This window comes from Symsagittifera roscoffensis, chromosome 7 (genome assembly GCF_963678635.1).
Source record: "Symsagittifera roscoffensis chromosome 7, txSymRosc1.1, whole genome shotgun sequence".
NCBI classification, from domain to species: Eukaryota; Metazoa; Xenacoelomorpha; order Acoela; family Convolutidae; genus Symsagittifera; species Symsagittifera roscoffensis.
Genome location: NC_087068.1, coordinates 6,212,820 through 6,238,964, shown reverse-complemented (window position 1 = coordinate 6,238,964; position 26,145 = coordinate 6,212,820). Strand labels below are relative to the sequence as shown.

Here is a 26,145-nt window from a genome sequence, read left to right as displayed (position 1 = left end):
TTGTCAATCATCTGTCCATCTATCGGTGCTAAATTGATTCCGGAAGTTACCGGCCTTCGGTGCAGTCTACCGCTTTTGGATAACTTCTAGAACAAAACTCTTACTAAACCTATTAAGAATAGTAGTAAAATTGCCACATAATCGCCATTTATTGGTCCCGCTGGTATCATTCGTTCCTCCGGACGGATCAAGCGCTTGGTGAATACCGAGTTTGATACTAAGCACCCAATATTACTCGACGCCCGACATACCCTAGTTCGTTTGTTGGCCTGCAGCCTCCACCACAAGCATTTTCATCAAGGTTTAGATACATGCACTCCGTTTTAAATACGAAAAATGCAATACTTGGGTTGCTTCGACTAATTCGGTCTATCGAAAATAATTGTGTAACGTGCCGTAAACGCAAAGCAAGCACCATCCAGCCTATTATGTCCGATTTACCTGTCGAACGTCTCGGATACACGCAACCACCCTTTAATCATACGGATGTGGATTATTTTGGACCGCTTTACGTTCCGGTTTGCAGAAGCTCTGAAAAAAGATGGGGATTTCATTTCACTTGCCTTACCACCAGGGCTGTACACCTTGAGATTGTACCATCTCTGGACACCAGTTCTTGCGTCATGTGCATTGAACAGTTCATTGCGCGTCGTGGTACACCAAGCGCAATCTGGTCGGATAACGGCACGAACTTCGTTGGTGCGCAGAAGGAACTACTTGCCTGCATCAAGAGCTGGAATGGCATGGCTCCGACCATTTTTGCACACAAAGGTGTTACTTGGAAACTTAACCCGCCAGGCGCACCCCATCATGGCGGCTCCTGGGAGCGTCTCGTCCGAAGCGTGAAACGCGTGCTTTACGACATACTAGGCAGTAGGGAGTCACCCAAGTGGTGTTAGGAACAACACTCTGCCTAGTTGAGCAGGCTTTGAATTCGAGGCCAATCACTCCCGTTAGTACTGATTCACGTGAGTTAGAAGCGTTTACCTCAAGGTACGTGCGAGCGCAGTTTATGCTAACGCGATTTGGTCTCGTTGGCTTCGCGAATATGTTCCCTCACTGAATAAGCGTGTCAAGTGGCACACTCATTCTGACTCCACTCTTAAGACAGGCGATCTCGTCTGGGTGATTGAGCCCGATAGTCCGCGTGGGTACTCCCCTCTCGCCCGAATCGTCAAGCTAAACTACGGACAAGACGGCCAAAAAGAGCAATTTGTCTCAAGGATATTACCGACCGGTTCTTGTGGCTAGCTTGCGCCAATTTGTACCAAAACAAGCGGAATATTGAAGTTATATGATGTTATGCTTGACCAAAAACATGATGAATTTTTGAGTTGCCGAGATTTTTGCCGATAAATACTCTTTATAATTCAAGCATTCGACTCCATATTTTTTTAAACCAACTTACGGAGATTGAGCGAGCATGTTTTGGCGCCCCACAAGGGACAGATCATCAGCAGCAGGTCCGATTTGAGTCACAGAGAAGAACTTGGCATCATTTGGAAAAAATCAGTCTACCTGCAGACTTCGCAGAGACCGAGAGAGCTATCGTTACTTTCGCTCTGTTTTCTGATTTATTTTTTGCCCAGTAGCGTCACATTGACTTCGGAATTCACATTAACGTCACATAGACTTCGGAGGCGGAGACGCAATCGCTAACATCCTCAAAAACACTATGCTATCCGGACCAAGAGTATGTGGGGGAATTTTTGTAGTACTGTTGGCCGAAGTTGTCGTGTAAGACCGGTGACCGCCCAATCTCCAATCAAAACTGTAAGAAGTTTCCAAAACTTTTAAAACTCTCCATTCGTGCTATAAATTTATATACGATGTCATGTATGTTCAAAGTTTTTCCGCAAGCTAGCACCCGGTAATTTTTCTCAATACCCAAAATTTTTGGACAGTTCTGTTGAACTGAAATATCTTACAGTCGTTACATAGACAGTTTACTTGACATTTTTTCTCGATGCCAAAAACTTTTGGATAAATGTGAACGGAATATTTATCCGTGAAATCGGATCATAGACAAGAGGTACTGGACTAGTTTTTGGGTTGGCTTACGACTCGAAGCTGCTGACCAACATTTTCCGAAAAGGTAAAAATTTTGGGAAAAAAGTAAAAAAAATTGCCAAAAAATCCCCAAACGTCCCCAGAACTCTGCGAAACTGTGCTGTAAAAAGGACACCATTATTTTGGTAAGTGGTCTGATAGCGAAAAATTAGGCAAATTAAGTTGAGTTTTTTCATCCTCAGGTTTTTTTCCGCGTGTGTTGTTGGAACTTAACCAATTTGCCTGATGCCCCACCCACCATTGGTGAAACTGAAAGCCAGTTCGCTTCAAGTAAATCAAAGCCGTTTCAGCCCGTCCGGTTATTGACTTCGTTGCGTGACAGTATTGTTAAGGGGCCAGGTACGGTGATATTAAGTGAGTTAAATTGAATTCTTTCATCCTCAGGTTTACTCCGTGTGTGTTGTTGGAGTTTAACCGACCTACTTAATTTTCCAACCCCATTGGTACTTAAGCGTAACGTAGCCATGGCATAGGTCGCTTAAGTGTATGGTATTCATTCTAGGAGCTAGTTCCTTAGATCACACGCTTCGAAAACTTCCCGCTTCGTCCCAGAAGCGCGTCAAAGATAGTTGCTTTACAAAGCCAGGTTTGAGCTTGAACTAAAACAATACAGTACTACCTTCATCACTACTTGTCTCACCGTAACGACCTTGTAATTTGGCACGACGCCATTAATAACTCGATAAGTAGGCACCTCAGAAACAATAACCGCAAGCTGAGTAGTGAGCATTTTGTCAATTTGTTATTAAGGTATAGAACAAATAATTCTGCGATCGTATACTGTAGACGGAACGGGACCGAGGATCTAGAGCAAAGTTTAGTTTCAACAGGTATTCTCGTTCTGAACGTTGTCAAAGACTTTATCTCTAAGCGTAAGGCTAAGAAGGACCAGGTACTAATTGAGAAAAACAAAGAGCTTCATCAGCCTCCTTCCCTTGAGTTAAAGACTCTCCTCATTCTAAGGCGTTATAGCGCTAATCGTAACATCCTTAAGACTCGGAAGAAGCGGAACCGCTTACCACTCAAAGCTCGGAAAGCTATAAAAAATTAGCTTCAGGCAGAAGCTTTGAGACGTCAAGTTCCCCCATCTTGTAACTAATGTTGACATATTAATGCAAATTTAATACGTACCAAACAGTATCTCATTTTTTTGATTGTTTTCTATTAGTGAGCATCCATAGAATATTGTCAATTTGTGAAAAACATGGACGAAAAATTCCAAAGTAAGATACGCAAGTTATTTGAAACCTGTCTAAATTTAGAAAATGAGCTGCTTAAAGGTCACTCATTATTACTTGAGTACATTGAGAATAATAGTCGCACTACAAAAATTGATAATGCTGTTTACAAATGTAAAATTGCGTTGGAAAAAGCTGTCGACGTCAATGAGCAATTAATTAGGTTAGCGGGAAAAACGGAAAATCCTGAAAAAATTATTGCTCAGCAAGACCTTTGGCTTAAGAAAGTAACCGAAATGAACGATAAAGTTATGCATGAAGCTCAGAGTTACAAGATGAGCCTTCAACCTTCGTCATTCCCACCACCCGGCATTACAGGGAGCAAGGGATCTCTACAACAAAATAGGTCTGAGACATATTCACTCTTGCACGAAACAAGAGATTCGGAAGCACGAGTATCTGAAAACAGGTCTAAGGTCTCTAATAAGTCTAAGGAAAGTAGAAAACGTGAGTCACATAAGTCTGATAAATCTGCTTCCACTCGTAATACCTCGACTGTTCACACTATGTCGAGTGAGAAACGACATGAGTTAACTTTGGTAAAACGGCGCCACGAGGAGCTGGATGGGCAGTATCAGGTATCTATAAGACTTAAAGAGCAAGAGAACCGTCTTAAGTTCGAACAAAGTCAGCTGGAGCTAGAGCAATTGGCTGACAGGTCATAAAAAGCAACTGATTGAAATGGAAATGAAAGCGTTTGGATTTGAGGACAGTTCATCTGAGGTTAGCGAGAAGGTAGCGGAAAATAACTCGAAAGGAGTAAGTCAACCTATTTCAAAAGTAGCAACCGATCGAACTAATGATTAGGTAGACTCTGTTAGTTCACAGGCACCTCTTGACGTTATTAGTGCGCCAGGTTTGCTGGCCTTCACTCCTGTACCCATTTCGTCCGGACCGACGATTTTCGCCATTCTCGCTCAAGCAATTCACACTAGTAATAGTCATAACCATGAGCACACAGCATTGAGTGACCCTGGAATCTATAGTTAAGGACATCGGGCTATGCCTCAATTTGGCAGTGCAAGCCTTTTGCCCATGCAAGCTTCTGTTCCATCTGTTTCATTCCCAGTTAGCAATATGCATTCTAGTGCACAAGTGTTACCACCACCGTTTGCTGTTCCTTTACAGACCATGAGTTCAAACATAACTAATGCCATCGGGCAGCCGGAATCATTACCTGTCCCAATGTTACCGGCACAACCCGGTTCTGGTTTTGTTTCTTTGTCACCTGCATTTGCTGGTGGTGGCTTCTCATCTTCTGGAGTAGACCCATCGCCGGTTTTCTTTTCGGCACCTAATTGCTATGCAGCGACAGTTCAGACGCAACATATTTTCGTACCGCATACTGTGTCACCTAATATCAACGATTACTACACAAGTGATGCAAACTTATGGCGATTGGCAGCTACAACTCCAATCGTCACGCCTGCTCAGTGTTGTAATGCCGGAAACATTTTTTCTAATGTGACAACTGTTGTCCCACCGTTTAACACCGCCGCCCCGTATACTAGAGGTGGGATTGTGTATTTTAATTCTCCGCCAGTTCACCCGCAACATGTTCCGCATTTTGTTAATTATACTAATACTGGTTATCAGCCAGTCAACGAGGACTACGCACCCTCTTCCGCTTATCCGAACCAAGGTTGTTAATCGGATCGATCTCTCTCTGCTCGTGAATTGACCAAATTATTGATGCATATCCGCAAAGATCATCTTCCTGAATGGAAGTTAGCCCAGTTTGACGGCAACTCGTTAAACTGGCACGAATGGTTTGGTCAGTTTAAGTCCACCGTTGATTCCGCTGTTCTCACCGATGATACGAAACTGACGATACTTAAAAACGCTCGTCACAGGCACAGCAAAAACCGCAATTGCGGAATTTAGTTATAGTGGTGTCATGTACAAAGATGCACTGGCCACCTTGCAAACGGAAGTTTGAGCACCCACAAGCTATTGTTGCCGCACATCTTGACAAGCAGAGTACCTTTCCACCCTTTAAGATGCACAATTCGGAAAATGTCATCAGTTTCTCCTCTGCCATATCTGGCCTCGTAGCAGTTTTCAAATCATTGTCATTCAACGATGATCTAAAGAGTGTTAACCTGTTAAACCAAGCTGTTAGTAAACTTCAATTTAACCTCAAAGAAGCTTGGTCAATGCATACTGTTAGGCATAATTGGCAGCGCCCAACACTCTTAGACATTAATAAGTGGTTGAAAAAAAGGCTGAGGAGCATGAAAGATTACGTGTATTCAACTCTAAGGCAAAAAAAGAGGAACCAGTTAAACCAAAAACAACCAACGTTTTTGCAGCAAACACCAAGGTAATTAGTAAAGCACAGGATAAGTCTAAGTTTCCGCCGTGCGTTTTGTGTAAGAGTAGTCATGCATTGAGGGACTGTGCGGTTTTTAAGAAAAAGAATGCTACTCAGCGAGCAAAACCCGTAGCTGAACAGAAATTTTGCTCCCCTTGCCTCAATGGCAATCATAGTTTCCGGCAATGTTCTAGAGCTAAAAAATGCCCGAAGCCAGAGTGCGATAGCACACATAATGTCTTGCTCCATGGAGCCGAAAAATTATTTCCTCGGAAGGAAAATTCAAATATGTCAAAAAAAGGCTGGAACAAACAATTCCAAGGAGAATAGAAACACTTCCACCCATGCCGTTGTTAGTGATGTACAGGACATTGAATCATCTAAAGGGTTGTTGCCAATTGCAACACTTGGTGTATCCTCGGATGTAACCAGTCTCCTGACGTTGGTTCTTTGTGATAGCGCATCGACTCACTCCTGGGTGTCTTCATCACTCGTTAACCGTCTGGGCTTAGTAGGGGAGCCCGTTAACTTGTCAATTAGTGGTTTCAATTCAACCACCGTTGTTGAGGCTCAGAGGGTCAAGTTTACAATTTCCTCCGAGCCGAATAATAGTGATTTCGTATTTGCTCTCTCTGCATATGTTGAAAACAATATTCGGATTGGTTCCGAATTAATCAATTTTGCTAATTTGTAGAATGAATATCCACAATTAGCACCTTTTAAGCCCACTCAATATATTTATGAGGACGTTGAAGTTATTATAGGACAAAAAAAAACTACCACGCCGTTAGACCCGTTGAGTTCATCTTGGGAGAAGATAAAAACTCACCGTGTTCCGTTCGCCTACCGATAGGTTGGGTCATAAGTGGTCCGTTGCCGCCGTCCGTTCATTCTACTTCTTCGTGTTTCAAGTGGGTTGTTGAAGATTCTTCTCTGACCGACCAGATAAAATCCTGGTACGAGTTGAAATCTTATGTTGCTTTCAAACAAGTCGATGTCCGTTCCGCCTTGGATAAACATGCCTTATCCATCCTAAATTCTGAAACCGTTCACAATGGCGAAAGATACATTGTGCCTATGCTTCGGATTGATAGTAATGTCAGTCTACCAAACAATTATTACTCGTCACTCGCCCAATTTAAAATATTGGAGAGAAGGTTAAGTAAAGACCCTGAACTGCGCGAAAGATACGCAGACACAATTACAGAGGGCATCAGGAAAGGATATGTCGTTACCGTCGAACCGCATGATCGACGTTAACAATCCGATCGCGAGTGGTATCTTCCGCACCATCCCGTCGTAAATCCGAATAAGCCGGGTAAGGTGCGCCGAGTCCTTAATGGGGCTTCTAAGTTTCACGGCACATCCTTAAATAAGTCCTTATTTGTGGGTCCGGACCTACTCAAAAATTTAATTTTTGTACTTTTGCGACTCAGTCAACACAAGTACGCCGTCTCCGCGGATATACAAGGTATGTTCCTCCAGGTAGGAGTTCTCGCCCGCTATCAAATTTCACTTCGTTTTTTGTGGCGTGAGGATACCACTTCCGATGTGGCAGTTCATCAATACACTCGTCATATATTCGGTGCACGGGATTCGCCTACGTGCGCCAATTTCGCGCTGCGAAAAACAGCATTTGATAATATGTCCACGTACCCTGAGGCCGCCTCAGTCGTAAATGAAAACTTTTGCATAGACGATTACTTGGGTTCGTTCGAGAACATTACCCATGCAATTAAAAGTAGCCGCGATCTGGTTTCGTTACTAAAGTTGCGAGGATTTAATTTGACTAAACTTGTCAGTAATGCTGATGAAATCACTTCAGCAATGAACCCCGAGGATTGCGAAACCTCGTCTTCGCCCATCAAAAAAATATGTAACGGTGCCGAAAAATCATCACAAGTCTTAGGGGCTAAGTGGGACCATGTGAAAGACACATTGGTTGTTAGCAGAGGCGTGGATCGTCCTCTCGATAAGGCAATAACTCAACGAACCGCCTTGAGTTTTGTCTCTTCTGTGTTTGACCCTAATAGGTTAGTATCTCCATACACAGTTAGAGCCCGTCTTTTGCTTAAAGATATTTGGAAAATCAGTGGTCAAAGTTAGGACGACGAATTGCCGGAAGACATAAGAGATAAATTTCTCCAGTGGCACTCCGGTCTCCCTCTCTCTGTTAATTCACGGAGCCTGTGGATCAAATTGAGCTCCACATGTTCGGTGATAGCTCGCAGGACGTTTTCTGTGCGGTTGGGTTTTTGCGTGCGCAACTCTCGAGTTCGCACAAAACTCAAATATCCTTCATCTTTGGTAAAGCTCTTGTTGCGCCCATGAAAGCGCTATCTATACCGAAGCTAGAGCTTCAAGCTGTTCTGCTCGCCAAACGACTGAAAGATGATATACTGACCGCCCGTACTGTCAGCATTAACCATGTCTACATGTGGACAGATAGTACAACAGTTTTGGAATGGCTGAACTCCACATTGAAAAAATACCTAAATTCATCGCTAATCGTGTCCGCGAAATCCTCGAATCGACCACTATTGAAAAGTGGCACCATGTTCTGAGCGGCGATAATCCAGCTGATACCGGTACGCGGGGGATTTCATCGGAAGCCCTCAAGGATAGCAGCTGGGTTATTCGTCCGAGAATTCTCAGGGCTACTGATTGGCCGTTTATACCCGACGAACGTGGAATCAATAAAATTCGTTTGAAGGGTCCTTCTTGTGATGTTGATAATTCCTTGGAGACATCATCTTCCTTCGTCACCGATGTTACATCCATCAAACATCCCGAACACGGATTCAATTGGGAAAGGTTCAGTTCCTTTACGAGTAGTCGCTTTTATGTTGAGGATGCTGCCTTCACATAAGCATTTTCGTGGTAAGGACTTACGAATCACCGACCCCACTGAACTTGATATTGCAGCAAGCAACCTGATTCATCTTGCTCGGATGGAATCCTTCCCCGTTGAGATAAAAACACTCACCGCTGGCAAACCTATTAAGAATAGTAGTAAAATTGCCACATACTCGCCATTTATTGGTCCCGCTGGTATCATTCGTTCCTCTAGACGGATCAAGCGCTTGGTGAAAACCGAGTTTGATACTAAGCACCCAATATTACTCGACGCCAGACATGCCCTAGTTCGTTTGTTGGCCTGCAGCCTCCACCACAAGCATTTTCAGCCTTGATTAAAGCCGACCGCCAAAAAGAGCAATTTGTCTCAAGGACATTAATTGGGAAAGGTTCAGTTCCTTTACGAGTAGTCGCTTTTATGTTGAGGATGCTGCCTTCACATAAGCATTTTCGTGGTAAGGACTTACGAATCACCGACCCCACTGAACTTGATATTGCAGCAAGCAACCTGATTCATCTTGCTCGCATGGAATCCTTCCCCGTTGAGATAAAAACACTCACCGCTGGCAAACCTATTAAGAATAGTAGTAAAATTGCCACATACTCGCCATTTATTGGTCCCGCTGGTATCATTCGTTCCTCTAGACGGATCAAGCGCTTGGTGAAAACCGAGTTTGATACTAAGCACCCAATATTACTCGACGCCAGACATACCCTAGTTCGTTTGTTGGCCTGCAGCCTCCACCACAAGCATTTTCATCAAGGTTTAGATTACATGCACTCCGTTTTAAATATGAAATAAGCAATACTTGGGTTGCGTCGACTAATTTGGTCTATCGAAAATCATTGAGTAACATGCATAATACGCAAAGCAAGTACCATCCAGCCTATTATGTCCGATTTACCTGTCGAACGTCTCGGATACACGCAACCACCCTTTAATCATACGGCTGTGGATTACTTTGGACCGCTTTACGTTCCGTTCGCAGAAGCTCTGAAAAAAGATGGGGATTTCATTTCACTTGCCTCACCACCAGGGCTGTACACCTTGAGATTGTACCATCTCTGGACACCAGTTCTTGCGTCATGGACATTGAACAGTTCATTGCGCGTCGTGGTACACCAAGCACAATCTGGTCGGATAACGGCACGAACTTCGCTGGTGCGGAGAAGGAACTACTTGCCTGCATCAAGAGCTGGAATAGCATGGCTCCGACCATTTTTGCACACAAAGGTGTTACTTGGAAATTTAACCCGCCAGGCGCACCCCAACATGAGCGTCTCGTCCAAAGCGTGAAACGCGTGCTTTACGACATACTAAGCAGTAGGCGAGTCACCGAAGCGGTGTTAGGAACAACACTCTGCCTAGTTGAGCAGGCTTTGGATTCGAGGCCAATCACTTCCATTAGTACTGATTCACGTGAGTTAGAAGCGTTTACCTCAAACCACTTTTTGCTTGGACAACATGCCACACGCTTTCCTTCGCTTTTACCTGGGGAGCACTTCGACCACAAGAAAAGGTACGTGCGAGCGCAGTCATATGCTAACGCGATTTGGTCTCGTTGGCTTCGCGAATATGTTCCCTCACTGAATAAGCGTGTCAAGTGGCACACTCATTCTGACTCCATTCTTAAGACAGGCGATCTCGTCTGGGTGATTGAGCCCGATAGTCCGCGTGGGTACTACCCTCTCGCCCGAATCGTCAAGCTAAACTACGGACAAGATGACTGCGCCCGATCCACCCTTGTTAAGACCGCAACCCGTGAAGTCACTCGGCGGACCGTTAAGCTCGCTCCAGTTCTTCCTTCTTCAGGGGGGGGGGGGGAGGATGTTGCAACGCAAATGTAGAGTAAAGATGCATATAAAACAGAGTAGAGATGCATATAAAACAGAGTATAAATGCTTATAAAAACAAGCACAGTTGGCCGAGTGGTCTAAGCTAACGACGATTATATGTGTGACATAACAGTTGACGTAGGTTCGAGTCCCCTACTTGCCTATGTATTAATGTACTAAAAACGGGGGTTATATCCTATTTTAACTGTTTTTTTTTTGGTTCTAATTCGGTTCAGCCTTGATTAAAGCCGACCGCCAAAAAGAGCAATTTGTCTCAAGGACATTACCGACCGGTTCCTGTGGCTAGCTTGCGCCGATTTGTACCGAAACAAGCGTAATATTGAAGTTATATGATGTTACGCTTGACCAAAAATATGATGAATTATTGAGTTGCCGAGATTTTTACCGATAAATACTTTTTATAATTCTAGCGTTCGACTTCATAGTTTTTTTTAACCAACTTACGGAGATTGAGCGAGCATACAGCCAGTAAATTTATAGCTCAAATATTGGTAATTCAATATGCAAGATCACAAGAATAAGTTCCAAAAGCCGAACATCGAGTAATATACGGACCAATTGGGCCAAATTCTACGCGAAAAAAAAGGGTACGATTTTTTAACCATGGATATCATGTAGACATACAATCAGCTCCCGTTTAGCGCAGATGCGAGGCTTGGATTCAATTTCATGGAAATTGAGGAAGGAATGTCAACTGTAACAAAAAAGTGTAAAACAAAACTTTATGGGCTAACAACTATGCCCAGAGTGTCAAACAGTGACGAACTGTATTCGGTCTGAATTTGCGCTGGCACACGCGTTTTTTGACGATATACTAGGTGTAACCAAAATCAGCAGTAGATTTCATCGCAACGAGAAAATTATTTGAAAATTGGTTGAAAAAAATTATCTCTGAAATTAACAAAATTTTATTTCGCTCAAAAATAATTCGATTAAAAATTATGCCATTGGACGTAGCACCCGTGGTTTGGAAAACAGAAGCGATAGAGGTTCTAAAACCGAACCGCCCATTATCACATTTGAAGAGTTTCATGGATCAATTCACAGTCTATATAGGTACATACCGGCATTGGCCGACACATATTTTGGATGGATGCAAAATTTGTTATCCCACACTTTTGCACACTGCAGTGAACAACCTTATTTTTCATCATTACGGGAAGTCGAATGTGTTTACCGCCGATAAGACATATAGTACCCTTACAATTACCGATCAGTTGTTTCCATAGACGAGAACTGCCGAGAGTATAATCTCACCTGCTCAAACTACTCAATGGAAGTGGCCATTTTTGGGAAAGTACCAAGTCAAGGAAGCCAAGAAAATCAGTACAACTCAATTTTGGGGACCCACCAACCATTCAAATGAATCAAAGAAATATCCTCTTTAATCAGTCTATTTAATAATTCTTCATCAATCATAAATCAAACAGTAGCGGTGGATTATTTTTTGTGCGCTGGCTTTCGGCGATCCTCTGCGCAAGTAATCGTTTCGATAAAAGTATAATTTTTTTAAAAAAACTTCAGTCACCCAAGGATTGTCCAGAAATTTTGATGTCGACCAAAGAACTAACTTCATGTCGCACAAAGTGAAAGCATTTTGTAACGGGGAAGTCTTCGAAATTAAAAAGTTGCCAAAAAACTACCACCTCGCAACCGGCTGTGTATAACGGACAATAGATGGTCTCAAAAACTTATTACTAACCTACGCGAAAGACGAAAAAATTGGAACTCTTGGAGAAAAGGCTAGAGAAGGGCCCTCGCATCGCTAAGGTTTAAAGCAACACTGAAACTCTCTGTTCGAAGTGCATCATGGCCGGGAGGCAAATTCAATTCTGCAAAACCTATCAAAATTTTATTCTATCAAACCTGAATTGGTCAAACATATCACCAAGTCGACTTAAATAAGGGAGCGTTGTCGGTACAAAATCAACAAAAAGAACCATCTGCTAAAATGGACCGAAGAGCCACAGAGAGCCCAACTTTCGCAAACAGGGCGCTTCGCAAATTCTGCATCTGGACCATAAGCATCAACGTACTAACGCATAAGGGACTACAACTTAAACAGGTACAAAATTATAACGTCCAGATTGTATCAAGAAGCGCACATACAATAACGCTAAAAACACTGCTGTAGCTAGGAAAGCGTGATTAGCAGTGGCGATAATGACGGCCATCGAGAAAAGGGCTCCTGGAGAAACTTCAAAGGTACCCACACCGCAGGTCCTCAAGAAAAAAACCGAAACAAAAATTCGATAAAATGGAAAAAACGACGATTCGAGGCATATAGAACTCGGACAGCGAGGATAGCAGCGAAAATATTTTCGATACGGCTGCGACAAAGTAAACAGCGGACCATCGAATGACAGAGCTTATAGACGGACAACCACTCGAAGCACCACGGGCCAAGCAGTGAACAGTCCCAGTCAAATGACGAACCGATCGAGCGGGAAAAAAGGAAATCGAGCGGGAAAGCCGACAGCGAAAAAAGAATGAACACGGGACCAGAAAACCGAAGAAGAGACGGCGATGAAGGTGACCCAAGGAGGGAGGAAGCACGGAGGGCAAATAACCGAATTGATGCGTGGGTGAGACGAAACGAGTGGCGATGGAATTCAAGCAGAGGCGAACGATTCGACACCACAGGCAGGAGAGATAGTCCCACTGGCTGAAAGTAAGAAACGCTTTGGGATGCAACGACTGGTTTCGTATAATAGCCACGACTCGAGCAGCCAAGATGAGAGTGTATCACGCCAAAAAGGGCAAACTGATCGAGCATATCTAAAAAAAACGGAGAAGATGATAAGTGAAAAACAAGGAAGTAATGGAAAAAAAATGAAAAAAAAACTCATTTCGTAAATTGAAAACTGTTTTTGCATAGAGATGGCTGATCGGGAACAGGCCAAAAGCTCAAACGTTTATTTTTTTCCATCAATATTTAGGATGCTTTTTTTAATTTCTGACCTTATTGTGCCTTACAGTGTTCAGTCAATAGTCTTTAACAATAATCTGTTAAATCAAACCTCCAAATTTCATTTCAACATTCGAGCACTTAACTTTTTCATTTTTCGTTCATTGCAAGAGGAGGTGCGTCATATAGCGCTAAATTAGTTCATGCAAGTTCCTTAAGTTTTTAGCTGTCCACCATCTGTCCATCTCATGGTGCTTATCTTCGACACTGTCTGCTGCCGGTTGACCTCTAGAACATAACTTTTGCTAAATTTTGGAAGGTTAGCTGGTTTTACATCGGAAATGTATTGTTATCGAAGCCCGTTTTCAAAAATTGTATGGTGTTTTTGGGACTTTGGAATCTGGTGACAACCTTTTAAATATTCCGAAATGATGGTCAAATCCGCTTAACAATTATTGCGGAAATCACAGCCAAATCTTTTGATGTAAAGATAGTAGGCATATTATTGGCTTCACGACGGAATCCTCAATGACTCCTGATTCACTGTGTGCTATTTTCATACAACTCGCAGCCTATTTGAATCATTGGCAATTAGTTGGATAATAGGTGGCTATATCATGGATAGTTCAGATGGTTCTCATTCATGAATCATAAAAAGGGTCCTCAAGAAAACTTTGTCAGACTTGAGCCTTCTATATATAACAGTGGCAGAGGGCGGAAGTATCTGATTTCCAAGCCTTAGAAGATTTGGATCGTGTCAACTATTTCCCCCCTATTGCAAAAAGGGGGATTCTTTGCAAGTGGAACCTGATCTAAACTATATTTTATGATTGGAAAAATTAGATATTTTACCACTGTAAAGTATTTAATATTAACCAATCGTGATCCATCTAATTAACAACCCACTTAGTTGTAAGTGCTGAAATTACTTGTAATTTCAGCACCAGAGAGATTTGAATTTAACTTAGAAATTAGTTGTCTCTCCAAGAGAACTTCAGCAGCCGCAATAAACCAGTATACTCTAGATCTTTTGAGCCTAGCAGAGACTAGTTAAACACCCTGAGACTAGAAAGTATAAGAGTAATATTAGGATCGGTATTAGACTAAGAAGTTGCACGAATCTATCCGGCCGACGGTGTACCCTATCCGAAATTACTCTATGAGTTAACCACATCGGTCCTAACTCATCTGGTGCGACCATAAGTCTCGAATAAGACCTTAATAGCTTAGATTTAACCAAAAATAGATTAGAATTTAGACAAAACATTTAAAAAAAAATGTTATACGATAATAATTTAATCGAAATGTCTCTACGACTCAATAGATCAGAGCCGATATTCCGAACGATAACAGAACTACCCGGAATCGTAAGAAGACCTCGAACAAAAGACGACATACGACAAAGTAGAAACTTACCATATAGTTATATGATTGTACGGCAAAAGCCAACACAAACTTTTATATTTAGAATCTTATTAGCAATGAATTTAGATTTTCATTTGCAAACATAAAATTTTGAAGTCAATCTTCATAATCATTTCAAGCGCTAAACAAAATTATTAATATACAATAACGATTGATAAAAAGATCCCAGATCGTTTTCTTAAATTCTGCAGTCTTATATAAAACATGTTTGAAAAATATTTATTGAAAACCAAAACAAAAATTAGTAGCATGACAATAAATTGTTAGTAATCATAAAATCATCTGTTGTCCCAGCTTCATCACCTAAACATAACAGCAATCATAAGCTCACTAATATCATTAAAAAACTAAATCTTTTTCTTAAATAAAATTAAACCATTTTAAACTTAAATTCATTTAATTTTAAAATCAGATCATCAAGGCTTATCCTTGGATCTTAATTAATTTCCTACTTCACTAAATTCAAAAACCTGATCATCAAGGCCTATCCTTGGATCAAAAAGAACAATTTTGTTCTCCCCCACCCACTTAGCAAGTGTCTAACGACCTCAAACGTCGATTCACTATCCAACCCTTCCAAAAAACCCAAGACTAATAGAAATTTTTCAACAAAACTAACCATTCAAATTAGGATAAACAGTGAAGAACTTCGGTTATTCATCCTTCACTTGAACCCTCCTCTTACCAGACCCAGGATAAATCTTAGACTTAGTAAGTTTAAAATAGTATCTAACGAACTACTTGCGTTCTAATTATACCTGAACCTTGTGGATCGATTTACTATTCTCCAACCCTTGAACACAATCACTACCCCTAAGTAAGATTAAGTAAGTTAACACCTTAGCTTATACTAGCCACGAGAAAGTAAAAAATCATTCTTCGGAATTGATATACTTTTCTCTCCAACCCTGAACAAATAGACCCAGGTTAAGCTAACCAAAAAATCGTAAGGACTAACAGTCTAAGAAAATAGAAAGCACCTAACAACTTTTTGCATCCCTCATCCTAAACCTTATGTCATTCAAAAATCTAGGAAATAAACAAACAATCGTTTTACACAACTGTGAAATAGATTTCCAAAAATACGATCTTGTAATCACACCTCATACACAAACAGTTGGATATATTAGAACAAAATGACTAACAATAAAAAGAAAAATAAGAAACAAACAAAGACAAATCACACGAAAAAGATTTTCAAAAAATAGAAACGCATTTTCTGAATCAGAAGCCAGCAATTTAGATGAACTCTATAAATTAAAAGAATCGATTGATAAAAAATTCCCATTTGCGATCAATTATATTTTTCCGACTCAGAAACAACTTCAAATTCATCAAAAAAGAGGAAAAAGAAGAATAAAAAAGCAATATAAACACAAACCAGTACACTTGTATAATTGGAATCAACCAATTAGACACATCGATAGTTATTTATTAACAGTCATTAAACGAAAAAATGAGCCACAGCCACACTCAAAGTGACGATAGTCCAGATGACGAAGAGGTTTACCCCTTCCTCATAGATGCACCCGATAATAGAGGGCAACATGATTTTTGCAAGAATTTACTTTTAAATTTGTTTGAACCCGGAATCAGCCCATGCAAAGCAGAATTCCCAGATGTAAAAATCAATAGACAAATTATTGAACATTATCTGAAAGATATATGTAATTTGACACAACAATATGGAATCTATACCATAGAATTCAGCACACCAAATCCGAATCATCGAAAAAATGTAATTCAAACAGACGATCTTGAATTAGAATTTTCAAAAGTATTCTTAGAATATATTAAAAGCATACAATATCATAATTCACAAAGAGCAAACTCCATATTCACTAACGAAGTTTTTGCAATAATATATACCTATATTTCTTTATTAGAAAAAACAGAATTTCAAAGTACCTCACCAACCGAAACATCCAAACATACAAAAGTACGACATAAAATCACATTATTTTCACATTTTCTACATATAATCAAAGAAAATTTCACTAAGGTCGAGGTTTTACAACACACAAAACATGACTTACAAAAAATATTGGCGTGGTTTATAATAGATCGTTTCACACATAATATAGACTTAATTCACAAGCAAGAAAAAATTTCAGACCTCAAAATCCAAATAATGATACTGCCATTACAGAACAGTCAGACTACGTTTGGGACCCTGAATGGTCTCATCATGCATTTATAAATATCCCACGATCAATCTCAAGTCAAGCAATAAGTTACAAAAGAGTTAACAACATCTTAACAATATCTTACCAAAGAGATTATGTGAAAGTAGTACCACTAACCATTGATGCAACACCATTAAACTACAATACATTTTTACCCGATACGCCAAATAACAGTTTAAATTCGACCGTCATACACAATGAAAACCTTAATGGAACTAGAAATCTTACACAACAAGATATCCAAACACCATCACACTTCATAAATGAAGAAATTGTCCAAACAACAACAACTACACAACAAAATATTTCACCAATACATCCAAATTTAACAACACCAAAAAATACAAATACTTCATTGGCACAAGTAACCTTACAATCAACCGTTAAACCTTTGTTTGCTCCAAAATTTTCACAAATGGATTATCAAACATATAGACCTATGACAGTACCATCAAAACCACGAAGAACGTTCACAAGAAACACTTTTGCAGAAAACAATTATAATTATGCACATTCATCAAAAACAAACTATCCCCCACGAAAAACTAAAAATAATCATGTAAGTTCTCACTATTGGGATAACCCAATGACAACAACCAACTCAGTAAATTTTCGGACTAATTCACATCCTCCACAGGACCATAGTGAAAATTATCCATTCTTTCAACAAAATAAAAATAAAAAGCAAGCACCTCATTAAACGGATTACTTATCATCTGATGATGATTATTTACAACCAGAAATTTTTGCACCATATACCCAAGAATATCGCAAACAAGGAGCGCGACGACCTTATACATATAATAGAATTTTTTCTCCAAATCCAGCAGATACACGAAATCAACAACCAATACAAATGCAAAATCCAACTAATACACAATCTTTTCAACCAATTCAACCACAAAATCCAATGATTATGCACTCATATCAACCAACTCAAATGCAAAATGAAATACCACTCCCATATTACCTTCAACAACACGAAATAACAAAAAATCAGCTTTCAAATTTTTCACAAATGCCAAATGCCGCAGAATCACTACAAATGACAATGAATCCATACCTTATGGGTGGATCATCAATAACATCAAATAAACCACTAGTGGTATTCACAGGAACAGACCGTGAATATTCCGTAGAAGATTATTTAAATGCAGTAACAGCAAATTTAATTTTAAATATAGGACCTGAACCAATTAATACACCACTACATCAAAATCGGATACATCGACGCACAGCGTTGATACAAACAACCTTAGATGGCGCAGCTCAAAAATGGTTTTCTGTATTACCTATAGAAATAAAATCAGACTGGAAAAGATTTACACAAGAATTTTCAAAAATGTTTGACTCAGAAAGAAATAAACAACACCAAAGAATTTTATGTAATGAAATTCGCAGATTACCAAAAGAAACCATCAAACAATTAGCAGTACGTATCGAAACACTAGTTCGAAAAGCATATTCATTAAATACACATGACCATAAAAACACAAAAATGACAGAAATTTTAATGATGACCTTAACACCTCAATTAAGGAAAATAGCAATAAAAAAGAGAGCATCTTATCCTTCTTCAATTCGAGAGCCCGATTTAGATTTTCGAAAATTAGTAGATAAACTAGAGCAAGCAAAAATCACAATGAAACTTGAAGAAACAGAAAATCTAAAACTACAATATGTTAATCGAATTGAAACAAACACTACACATATCAATAACATACAGGAATCAGATACAGACCTAGTTGAAAAAATAACTGAAATACTAAATATTTATGAAAAACACCCAAATTTTAAAGGCAAAACATCTTTCAAAAAATGGTGTAATTATTGCCGACGATACGGACATAGTATTTCCGAATTTAGACAAAAGCAACAAGATAACCAAAACAAACCTCAAAAGTATAAAGAACCAAATAAATCATTCTATCAATATATGAAGAAAAATCAAAATCTACCAAACAAAAATGTATACAGCAACAACAGTTCAGGAAAACCACTTCCGAACAACACTAATTACACAAGGAATCAATCACCGTATAACTCAAATATAGAGGAAGATCACCAGAACGAAGAAATACACAGAATTCTTCACAAAATCATTATTATCGATCAAATAGTCGAAATAACTATTCGAGATCAAATTCAAATACAATACAATTTGCTTCTAGATCCAATTCCCAATCAAACCCAAGAAATAAACACTATTCAAATAATCAATCACGAAACCCATCATATAAAAGAAGTAGAAACTATTCACATAATCGAAATAGAAGTTATTCGAACAATCGAAATCAGAACTCCCCGAACAATCGATCAAGAAATAACCCATATAACAGATCAAACTATCACAGACCAAACAACAATTATTGAACCAAATCACGGAATAATTCACAAAACCAAAATTCAAGTTATAATAATCAATATAGAAACTATTCCCAATCACCACATAGGAATAATAACCATTATAGTAATTCTAAACATCGATACAGAAGTAGTACACCAAAACATCAAAGGCATATTAATCAAGTACAGTCAAATGAAGAAACAACATCAGACCCCCCAGGTATTGATTATACAGGAAATAACGAACTACAACTAAATCAAATAAACTGTGAATCATCAGACACAGAAAGTGATACAGAAAACACCATCTCCATAAATATGATAGCAGTCGAAAACGACTACGAACCTATTATATATGAACAACCTTTTACATCACATATATGAAAATCAATTGGAACTTCTTCACAATTATTACATTGAACCCATCAATACTACACAAACTGCACAAGAAATAAACAAAATTAACACGGTAAACAAACCCAATGAAAATGACAAAATAAAATGTTTAAATACAAATCATATTTATCAAAAAATACAAAAAGAACAACCCAAAGAAAAAATTTGGACAATATCATTTCTCTTAGAAAGTCCAAGAAACAAAGAATTTCAACCACCAGATCTTGAAATTGATTTTTTAATTGATTCAGGAGCAGAATCAAACATTATTAACATTCCCACTTGGAATGAAATCAAAACATTACACCCAAAATTAACGCCTCTTGCAACCTCTAGTAAACTAGCAACAGCACAAGGATCAACTATAGTAAATTATGGAAAAGTTCAGTTATTCCTCCTCCCCACAAGAACAATGGAGCAAAAAAAAATTCTAAACAAACCATTTAAACAAATATTTCATATCACTGATATTAAACACAATATCATTGGCATACCATTTATCTCGAAATAAATACCAACAATCGACATCTTGAATAGTAAAATACTAATCAAAGGTAGGTACACAAAAACAAAAAATACAGCCCTAACATTTTTTCAAAGATTAAATAAACAACCACCATTCTTTACAAAATTTTATCCAATTTATAACCAACAACGGAAACACCTGAAACCACTATCAGGAAATATATATAACTTTTCAATAAAACAAGTTCACCAATATGATAAAAGTGAAAATAAACAACAATTCTTTATGTCAGACTTTGAGTTTAAACCTATCCATAAGTTTTTCAAAATCACGATTTCATCTATAAAATATTTGAAAAATACGAATTCAGACATCATTTCGTTACATGTATATAACAATACACCGTATCAAGTAACATTACCCTTAGGACTTTTAGGATATTGCGAAACAAACGCTACAATATCACCCGTACATGAAAAAATATACCGCGTAAATAATATACTCCAATTATTAGATATTTGTCAATCCACAATTCTTAACGAAGAACTATCCATAAATAATATAATAAGTAATGAAAAAAGAAATACAGATTATTTCACAAAAACCCCATATTTCAAACCTACATTCAATATAACAAACTACACAAAAGAACAACAACAGTTTTTAACGATGTTTAACTTTGAACACTCGCAAATTACACAAACCGAATTTGACAAACTAGCAAAACAGCTGTTAAAATATTCAACAGTCTATGCAACATCAAAATTTGATGTTGGGAAAATCAGTTTATCACTACATCTCCCATTAAAACCTCACGCAGTTTTCAAAAAACAAAGAGCTAGTAAAGTACCAATTCATTTACACGACAAAGTAAATAGATTACTTGTAATTTTAGAACAATACAAAATTATCTCACCAGTAAACAAAGAAGAACAACCAAAAGGTAACATATTTATTAACCCTGTTATAATCCTAGCAAAAGGAGAAGCATTGAAAATAGTTTTAGACGCTAGATACCTCAATTCACTAATAGACGAATCAAAATGCAATTGGCCTATTGAACCGATACAAGTTATTTTAACAAAATAAACGGAAAATACTTTACAACCGCAGATATGAATAGTGCATACAATCAAATGCCACTAGATGAACAATCACGACGTTTAACACAATTTGTTATTGGAAATCAACAATATGAATTCAACCGCCTATTCTATGGAGTATCCATAGGACCAGCAGCATTTTCAGCTTTTATGAGCAAAACTTTTAAACCACTAATACTTAAGAAAAACGCAATCACCTATTTAGACGATGTTTTAATGCAATCACATACAAAAGAAGAACAGTTTTAGAACGCTATCATAAAATACTTCAGAACGAAAATCTGAAGGCCGCCCCCGATAAATCACACTTCTTTTTAACACGAGTTAATTTTTTAGGACATAATATAGAAAGAAACACAATCACTCCATTAAAATCACGCATTGATGCTATTCAAAAACGTCAACCACCAACAAACAAGAAGAAAATCCAAGAATTCCTTGGAATGTTAAATTTCTTAAGCAAGTACGTTTATAAAATGCAATTATATTTAAGACCATTCTATAATATCCTCAGACAACAAAATAATTTTGAATGGACCACTGAACATCAAACACGATTTGAAGAAATTAAAAAACTTTTTACTGAACAAATTTCAATCACAATTCCAGATCCAAATCAACCATTCTATGCAATGTGCGATGCTTCAAATTTTGGCATCGGCGCAGCATTACTACAATCACACAATGGTACAAATAAAATGAACCTTATATCAGAAAATTCTCAATTATTCACTCAAGTAGAGCTACGACTCTCAACTCTAATGAGAGAATGTACAGCTATAATTTATACGCTTACAGAATATGAATTTCTGATACTTGGATCAAAACATCCAACAGTTCTATTCACAGATCATAAACCAATCATTTTTCTCTTTACACAGAAGTCAAATCCAAATCACCGAGTTTATAGATTTCAATTAATTCTAATGAAATTTCCAAACTTACATATAGTTTGGACAGCAGGAAAGAGTCTTGCATTACCAGATACATTAAGTCGAAATACACCACCTGAATTAATTACACGAAAAACTACAGTTGAAATAACCAAAAACATAAATTTTTACCTTGCAAAAGACGAAACATCACCCCGACTAGAATGCAAATATGCAGTAAAAACTGACATTGAACAATCACAAATAAATAACCTACAACATTTCCCACTTTACTTAGATTGCCAAAATAATCACTACGAAGTTGATCTACTAGGAACATCAACTTTCAAACCAATTCCATACTCACAATGGATAAAAAATAACACCCAACAAAAACGAATAAAACACCACTCGCATAAAAAAGACCTTTTTCCGTTAATTGAAAAAGAAAATTTAACTGATAAAATAAATTTATCAGGACCACAAACAAATGATTCAAAATACACAATAAATCAAGTCTTTGACCTCCATGACCCACTTGACACAATTCCCCTATCTAAATTAGAAATAGAAAATATTTTTCTCCCTCCAACAGATAAAATTACTATTGAAATCTTGAAACAATATCAAAATCTTGACCCGAAACAATATCAAAATCTTGACCCAAAAATTAGACAACTAAAATCATGGTACAAATACAAAACTAAGCCCGTAAAGGCAGATTTTAGGAAATAAAACACTCCTCCGATATTTCCGAAAATTTAATAACACAGCAATTAATGAAAATACAGATCTTTTACAATATCAATTAAATGATTCTAAAGTTCCCTGTCTTCCTTTAAGTATGATATTAATAGCTTTTAACATCTCACATACACAAAATACTAAAGGACACTCAGGATCAGAGAAAACATACTCAAACTTTACACAAAATTTTTATTTCCCAAATGCACCAATTTGGATAAAAGTATGATGCAATGATTGTATAGTATGTCAATTAAACAAACCTTACCCAAATCAAAAACAAATAGCACAAAAACAAGATTTTAAAGGACAAAGTTTATATTTTAACCATCGTATTTCATTCGATACAAAAGGACCAATTTCACCATTCTCTGAAGGAAATTCCTACATTATGGTAATTGTTGGTGCATTTACACATTATGTAGCACTCAACCCAGTACCCTATTGTAACGCTTATTATGCTTACACAACACTTTATGAACACTGGATAGCTAAATTCGGATTACCCGAAATCTTAGTTACAGACAACGGAACAGAATTCATAAATAATGAAATCATCAGACTATGTCACTTATATAACATCAAACACAAACCGCGTACATCTCATGCACCTTGGACAAACGGTTTAGTCGAAGGTATGAACCGTTCACTACAAGAATATCTTCGATGTATCATAAATGGAAATGATACAAGATACACCGAATGGTCAGCAGATGTAAAACTGTTTCCCTTAGCAAATAATTCACAAATTACGACAACTCTAGGAATGTCACCATATGAAATGGTTTTTAATCAAAACCCACGTAAACCAATTATTATTACAGCAAACTCTCATAAAAATGCACAAGGTCATTGCCAACCGAATAAAGACTCAATTTGTTATAACCTACCTTTACACACGCACGATGAAGATCATTTTCATCACCCACAAATCCTTAAATTAGTCTCCGGTACACACCGAATGGATTTTAAATAGAGATAAAACACACAACGAAATTTACCAAAAGAAAACAAAAAAATTGTTACAAAGGCAAAACATTAACGAACAAATATATTCACGCTTTACACCAACCTCCGATTTAAAAATTGGAATATTTGTCTTAATACCTAATTTTAATACACAAAAAGGAATTTCTAAAAAATTACAACCCCTTCGCAAAGGACCATACCAAATAACTGCCAAACCCACTGACGTAACATATAAAATCACCGATTCAGACCAAAAAGAAATTGTTCAGCACAGAAACAATCTATTGCCTTACTATCCAAAAGAATACGCACTACGCGAACTAACTCAATTATATTCTTTCACAGGTTTAAAAGTTATTCAAAATCACCCACATACGGGAAATGAAATAAATGAACAAAATGACATTCACCTTGAAAAACAAAATAAAAAATCAACTACAACTAAAAACAATACAAAAAAGCTAGATCAAAATTTACCTCAAAAAGAAAGAAAAAATAGAAGAATGGTAGAAAAAATTATACCCCAAGAACAAGTCGAGAAATCAGAACATAGAGAGTCATCACGACTTAGAAATCAACCACGTAAAAACTACAAAACATTCATCCCACAATCTAAAATATTAAAGAAAGTTGAATTTCAAAAACAGCTTTAATTTTGAAATTTAATACTATTTAAACCTCTGAAACATTTTGAACTTTCATTTTTCAAAATAACATGCTGCAAACACGCAGCGATTCTAGTTCAAAATTAGCCAATAGGATTCATTCAATCCGTCACCTTCTATAACTCTAACACAAACCAATTAGACGAAAGATATTAAACTCCAGGCATATCTATAACTATAACTTTACAACCTCCAGGTCAAAAATAAGCAAACCACTCAAACTTGACAACTAAAATAAATACCACCATAATATCATAACCCTCCCTTATCTAATAACGCAAAGATCAACAATATTTTCCCACTTCAGACCTTAAAAAACCCCCAAACAAAAATGTTAAATCATCCTAAAGTATAAATACGATCATTTTCATTTAGCCTAAAGTACAAAAATCTCAAAAATACCCCAGATCACCTGACAAATAAAAATAAAGTAGAAGAAAACCTCTCAAACACCATAAAATTCGCCCCCAACAACTTTTCACAAAACCCAACCCACTTGTCAAAATCCCAATAAATAATTCGACCACACTTGAAAATTGCCCCAAAAAAAAAAATATTCGACCAAGAAGCCATTTCTTAAATGCTCTTCTCTCGATCAGTCAACATAATTTTCAACATTTTCATAAACTTTTTAACAATACTTAAACTTTTATTCATATTTCTTTTTGATACTTTTGAAGCTTTTATAATAATTTTAATCATTTTTTGCAATATTTTTCTAATTTTCTATTCCCTATTTGAAATATATCTCCAACTTTCCGAAGTCATTGACCATATTCACAGGTACGAAAACCCAAAATTTATTTAAATGATACGAACCATTTTTAGTAGAACAGATATTTTTTTACTATTTGTAATTTTTATAACATTTTTATCATCCCTGATATTGACTATATGCAAATGTATAAAGAAGGCAATCATAACATTCGCCTTAGCAACAATCCTTTTAATTCTTTTTCTAGAAGAATAATACAATAAACATAAATTTTTTCACTAAAAAGAAATCAATCAAAAAACCCTCAAAAATTGCTAACCAACAATCACACAGTCAGTCTTCACCGACAACATCCCAAGAAAACCCGACACCACCTACAACTACCCAAAACCCCCAAACATCTACACGAATTTCTTTCCAAGATAACCCATATACTTTTGAAGAACGACACGCTCGCTTATCTGAACCACTAGAACAAGTTCAGCGACAGGCACCTCTAAGTGAACCATCATATAACTTGTACCCAACACTACCACAAGAATTAAGTAGAATACGAAATATTAGTCGAAACCAAAAACAGTTGAAATAAATAGACAAATAATACATCCACGACGAAATAGAAATTTTCAAACCCCCCGAGTTCATTTTGATATACCCCAATCCCCATCACCAAGTACTCCGCAAAACCCAATTAGCAATTTACCGGAAACCCCTACAATTCTTTCACAACGTAGCACCTCAAGTCTACCCTCAGATTACTTAGGTTCAACACCAACATCTGAACAAATACGTGAAAATCCCTTTAACCCCCCAAACCAAACATCACGACTACCATATTGGACAACACAATCATTCACACAAGGTGAACCAAATTTAATAAATGATCCAATAGATATTTCTACGGATACAACAACATCATCATCACTACCAGAAACATTATCACTACAGTCAACACCATCAATAAGCCAGATTTCACCGACGACTTTCCCTTTATATTTCCCAAATAACCTCGACG

General features: G+C 37.6%; 1 long non-coding RNA gene across 2 annotated transcripts in view; it reads left to right on the top strand.

Annotated features, from left to right (window-relative positions):
• Nucleotides 1–26,145, top strand: part of LOC134851862 (uncharacterized) — a 53,939-nt gene that overhangs the window by 17,928 nt on the left and 9,866 nt on the right. The gene's annotated exons all lie outside the window — the stretch shown is intronic.